This window comes from Haliotis rubra, unplaced genomic scaffold (genome assembly GCF_003918875.1).
Source record: "Haliotis rubra isolate DU_JTF1 unplaced genomic scaffold, ASM391887v1 Scf114, whole genome shotgun sequence".
NCBI classification, from domain to species: Eukaryota; Metazoa; Mollusca; class Gastropoda; order Lepetellida; family Haliotidae; genus Haliotis; species Haliotis rubra.
The window spans coordinates 1,932,312-1,939,163 of record NW_025765048.1 but is presented as its reverse complement, the minus strand read 5'-3'; positions in this window follow the sequence as shown (position 1 = coordinate 1,939,163).

Below are 6,852 nucleotides of genomic sequence, written 5' to 3'. Positions count from 1 at the left end.
CACGTGTAACCAGCGCATGTGAAGATCATCATATACGCCTGATACACCTCCGAAATCGATTTGTTACGGCAACGGCCGAAACAGCGTTGGGATGTCGCATCAGTCGAAGGACTGTCCTCAGACGTTTGAGAGCAGGTGGAATACGTTGCTATCGACCATTCCGTGGAATGAGACTAACACAACAACATCGACTTGAAAGACTGCAATGGGCAAGATGAGTATACCGCTGGTAAGTGCGTGACTGGCGTAGGGTCCTCTTCACCGATGAAAGTCAGTTTTGTCTGCACAAAAATGACGGCTGACAGAGAGTTTACAGGCGATGGCGTGAACGTTTTGCAGCAGCATGCATTCAGGAAGTCCATTCCTATGGTGGAGGTGGTGTGATGGAAAAGGGGTTGGCATTAGTGGCGACCAAACGACACCCTTGGTCGTTATTCAGGGGAATCGCAATGCTAACGAGTACCGAAATCAGGTCTTGCAGCCTGTTGTCTTACCTTTCTTGAACAATCAACCAGCAACTACCCATACAGCAATAGCGACAAGAAACTTTCTTAATCAGAATAAGGTTAATGTTCTACCCTGGCCTTCTCGATCACCAGATATGAATCTGATTGAGCATTTGTGGGATCATTTGGGAAGACAAATTTGTGGTCGTCATCACCCTCCACAGACAAGACAAGAGTTGGAAGTGGCACTGAGGGACGAATGGAAGCAACTGCCAAATGACGTCATCCGACACTTGACGTCATCGATGCGATGACGTGCACGGGCGTGCATCGGGGCTGCTGGCGGACACACACGCTACTGACGTTGTGATCGTTCTGGAACAAACTTTTCTGTCTTTTGTGTGCACAATTCATCAAAGGAATATCATTTTAACTTTGGTATTTACTCCCTGACTGTTTGAATGTCAATGTCACCTTTCAGTTCTTTCAACCAGGTGATGATTTGTACACACAGCAAAGTACAAATGAATTTGCTACAAATTACATCTACTACATAATCCAAATCTTGTGTTGTTTCTGTTTTACTGATCTTCAAAATGATCTATACTTTCTTTTGCCCGTGAGTTTATAATACAAAAAATGCTTTCCTCATATACAATACTTCACTCCCACCATGGTTGTACACAGGTGATTGTTTCATCATGGTTGTACACAGATGATTGTTTCATCATGGTTGTACACAGAGGATTGTTTCATCATGGTTGTACACAGAGGATTGTTTCATCATGGATGTACACGGATGATTGTTTCATCATGGTTGTACACAGAGGATTGTTTCATCATGGTTGTACACAGAGGATTGTTTCATCATGGTTGTACACAGATGATTGTTTCATCATGGTTGTACACAGAGGATTGTTTCATCATGGTTGTACACAGAGGATTGTTTCATCATGGTTGTACACAGATGATTGTTTCATCATGGTTGTACAGATGATTGTTTCATCATGGTTGTACAGAGGATTGTTTCATCATGGTTGTACACAGAGGATTGTTTCATCATGGTTGTACACAGAGGATTGTTTCATCATGGTTGTACAGAGGATTGTTTCATCATGGTTGTACACAGAGGATTGTTTCATCATGGTTGTACACAGATGATTGTTTCATCATGGTTGTACACAGATGATTGTTTCATCATGGTTGTACACAGATGATTGTTTCATCATGGTTGTACAGAGGATTGTTTCATCATGGTTGTACAGAGGATTGTTTCATCATGGTTGTACACAGGATTGTTTCATCATGGTTGTACACAGAGGATTGTTTCATCATGGTTTACACAGAGGATTGTACACAGAGGATTGTTTCATCATGGTTGTACACAGGATTGTTTCATCATGGATGTACACAGATGATTGTTTCATCATGGTTGTACACAGAGGATTGTTTCATCATGGTTGTACAGAGGATTGTTTCATCATGGTTGTACACAGAGGATTGTTTCATCATGGATGTACACAGATGATTGTTTCATCATGGATGTACACAGATGATTGTTTCATCATGGTTGTACACAGATGATTGTTTCATCATGGTTGTACACAGAGGATTGTTTCACAGAGGATTGTTTCATCATGGTTGTACAGAGGATTGTTTCATCATGGTTGTACAGAGGGGATTGTTTCATCATGGTTGTACACAGAGGATTGTTTCATCATGGTTGTACACAGAGGATTGTTTCATCATGGTTGTACACAGATGATTGTTTCATCATGGTTGTACAGGGGATTGATCATGGTTGGTTGGGATTGTTTCATCATGGTTGTACACAGAGGATTGTTTCATCATGGTTGTACACAGAGGATTGTTTCATCATGGTTGTACACAGATGATTGTTTCATCATGGTTGTACACAGATGATTGTTTTCATCATGGTTGTACACAGAGATGATTGTTTCATCATGGTTGTACACAGATGATTGTTTCATCATGGTTGTACACAGAGGATTGTTTCATCATGGTTGTACACAGATGATTGTTTCATCATGGTTGTACACAGATGATTGTTTCATCATGGTTGTACACAGAGGATTGTTTCATCATGGTTGTACACAGAGGATTGTTTCATCATGGTTGTACACAGAGGATTGTTTCATCATGGTTGTACACAGATGATTGTTTCATCATGGTTGTACACAGATGATTGTTTCATCATGGTTGTACACAGATGATTGTTTCATCATGGTTGTACACAGATGATTGTTTCATCATGGTTGTACACAGATGATTGTTTCATCATGGATGTACACAGATGATTGTTTCATCATGGTGATTGTTTCATCATGGTTGTACACAGATGGTTGTAAAAATGATTGTTTCATCATGGATGTACACAGATGATTGTTTCATCATGGTTGTACACAGATGATTGTTTCATCATGGTTGTACAGATGATTGTTTCATCATGGATGTACACAGATGATTGTTTCCTGAGGACCAACACACAGTGAATAAATTTACATCTTACAGTGCTGAAAGGCTGTGATCTGTGTGTATCAGTGCAGCCATTTTTTCAGCATCCCACTCTCAGAGTCATAGGGTGGTTTCCTAGTTTTTGGTCAAGTTCTCATAGTTGCCCGCTGCCGAATCCTTCCTTATTGTAGATGTATGGCAGTTTCATGTGGCAGCTTGTCAGCATCATGTTTAGACCTAAATTCTCAAGCAATCCCTTTTAAGCACTATATTTTGAGGAGGAAACAGTACTGCATGTTTTCTCACGCCGAAAACAGTAAAATAGTTAGCATTTCTCAAATTATTATTGAAAAAAAAAAGGTTACCCAATCAACAGTGTAATCATTATGAGGAAAAACAATTCAAATAAAATTAGACCCAACTAAATCTTCAAAGTAAAGATGAAAGCTATAGACATGCCACAAATTCCTATAATACAAGTTAGGGATTATCCATCTCCAATTGACACCATATGTGTCAAGTAGATAATATCCTTGATTAGGGCTGTGGTGTTACAAGTGACATCACACAACATGCATTCAAACTGTATGGATACGTTACTGACAACACTTTCCCAAATACTCCTGATACTATTCTCCTAGCAACACCTGTAATTCCTGACAACTTGACTGGATCTTGTGCGTTAACCTAAAGCCAGGCAACTAATGCTGTTTTCCTCAGATCAGACATGCGGTTGTCATCATCCTCACTTCCCTCTCTACTAGTGCCACCTATGACCTCTCACGTGTTTTCTCTAAAGGCCGATTGCTGGCACCTGTGCATGCATGCACATGCATTGTCAGTGTAAGCACATGCATTGTTAGAGTAGGTCGTCATCTTCACGCCTTTCCATGCAGATGCCACGAAATGATATTGTAAGAAAACAGGCTGAATGTCAATGCTGCACATATTGCACATCTTAAAACACATTAGCCGATAAATGAAGGCAGTAGAGTGCCAATCACTGGAAAGGGCCAATCACAGGTAAAGGGCTCTGCTACTTTGTCTGTAGATATAACCTGTGGCTAAGGACAAAGTCAAAGTCAGCATGTTTGGAATGGTATACAAACTATTCGAATCATCTTGTCTTCAGATATAAGAATGAGGGAAACACAATTCATTATAAAATCATAAACATCTCATTATATGTGACACAAGAAATATATGAATATAGTGAAAAAGAATTGAAAATAATAACACAGTTTCTATTATTTCATGTCACTGTAGAAACCCTTGTGATAATCAGTGTCGTCATCTCTTGATTCTTAGCTTGTTGCTTGAATGTGGCTGTTTGGATAGTATATCATGTGCCCCGTGTTCTTCTTGCTTCAAGGATAAACTAGTCTTGTGATTTAGAAGACCATGAACACGGAATAAAAATGCTTGAATATTAAATAAAAATATGCTTATTTCAAACATCTTTTTTCCAAAGGTAGATTAATCTTACCGCATATAACCGTAGATAAGACAATCTCAGATAAAGTGAGGTCCTAACTTGATCAATCAAATCAGTATTAGGGCTTCCACGGGTACTCGAGTACTCGTGGTCGAGTCGGGTTTAGCTGGACTCGAGTCCATTTTCAAGGACTCGAGGACTCGAAAAGGGGGGATAACTCGAATTATTGCCATTGACGGACTGTCTGCCATGTGCTAAGCATGAGCGGCCGTTAACGTCTAATATTAAGAAAAAGATATAACTTTATTATCCCAGAGGAAATTCTCATACATCCAAACTGTCTCAAAATGAATATATACACAGTTCACAAAAATGTACACAATAATTACATGCTCAAAACGAATGCTATTTACAAATAACACTGACATGATATAATTCAATTAACCACATAGGTAAAGAGGCTGAATAATTCTAGTTCTAATCACATGATGGTGATTCAAAATATTTGTTGCATTCACGAATACTTGATGGTATGAAAGACTGTCGAGCACTGTTTTGAGGGAAGGTAATCGACAGCAGCGTCCAGAAGGAAGTATTTGAAAATGGTGAGATGAAATATGTCAACTATCAAATCTAATTTTAGCTGCCTTTTTGACTATACTCGAAATACACTCCAGAAATTTTGCAAGCAGTATTAACAATTTTGAAAAGTCTGTATTTGTTGCGATGAGACAGATCCCCATACCAACATAGAAAATCGTAGGTCAACACACTTTGAATAAAGGTTTGATAAAAAAACTGTCATTACGGTTTTGTCAATGCCTTGACGATAATAATGTTCAGAATCAGAAATTAGGCAAATAACAGTGGCGTCATATGCAAATTTCACAGTAAACAAGTCATATATTGACAAGTAACAGTCATTGGTATACAAAACGAAGAGTACGGATGAAGGAACACAGCCATGTGGATCTCCAGTAGAGGTTGAGAGGAAAGAAGATTGATAGCCATTGACATTGACATACTGAGTTCTATGTACCCTGAATACTTTAACCCATCTGATAATGTTTTTATTAACACCTAGATTAAATAGTTTACTCCTCACATGGTGTGGCTGTATGGTATTAGTTGTTACAAGTCTGCAGATGAGAGTAAATATTATACATCGATTGAGATTTCACTTCTTAAAATGAATAGGTAACTATCTTGACAATTGATCGTTTGCTTGAAAGGTATGAATTTCGAGTACTCGGGTCCGAGTCGAGTCTCACCCCTCGAGTACTCGAGTCCAATAAAATGGACTCGTTGAAGCCCTAATCAGTATCAAAACGGTCTGTACATAAACTGAACCACCATACTTTGTTCATCTTCTTGTCATGATCAGTCATCGGAAATAGTGTGTCAACAAATCCATATTGAATTACAAAAGTACGTCCGGTTGTGACACTTTCATTCTGGACTTACCTTTGTAATCTAGTTTATTTATTTTACTCAAAACGCCATTCAGTAATGTTTATATTATTTGCTCCAAAATCATGGGTCGCTCCAATATTTACAACTTTGGGTAAATCAACCCACATATGTGAACACGATCATAGCAAAGTGGCAAATTACATGCCAAAACAACAATCCTATTTAGCCTCACAATATTTTTTTTGCATTCTAACCATTATGCTTAAAAACCACAAATACTATGAGCCAGCTTTCAATATCTAAAGGAAACAAGTTCCATTTCTGTAAACCACACAGCTAGGTTCCGCTCAACTTCATTCACAAACATCTGGACAAATTACTCTAACCACTTCTGATAAAAGGGGTCAGAAGCTTCATGGTAATAACAATTAAAATACAAGTCCAAATCTGTAAAAGCCCTAGCCTCTGTGCCCTAGATTTGGATCTTTTATACAGACTTGACAAAAATAATATTATTCAACGTCCATTTTGTTATTGAACAATTGACAACAAAAATGTACAAACAAGTCAGGCCAGCAGAAGGTGTGGGTATGGCTGATTACAAACTGCCCATGTTGACAGAGAGCCAATCAGCAACACTCCCCTTCATACACACATATTTTCAATGAAAACATCCAAACTTAGGTCTATAGAAATACGACAATATCGTACAACTGGAACATGTTCTGTTAAACATTGTTGTCACCCATACAGTGGAGCTGCAGAATAGGAATGATTTGTTTACTTGGTATTGTGGAATACAATATTTCTGGGATGAAATAAACTAATAACACACCCCTCATTAATGTCCACAGAGTTATAATTACACAGCAGTGAGTGGATGAACATGTATTCAAGGCAGGGAATAACTTCACAGTTTTCATCAACTGTTTGGCCAAACACTTGTGTCTAAGATCGACCAGCATCTGATCTAGGCGATTCAGGAACCTGTTGTCATGACACCAAGGCTAATACATGGATGGACTTACGCCACCATCAGTCCACCTCTCAAGCCGACAGTCACAGTAACAGAGAATATATTGA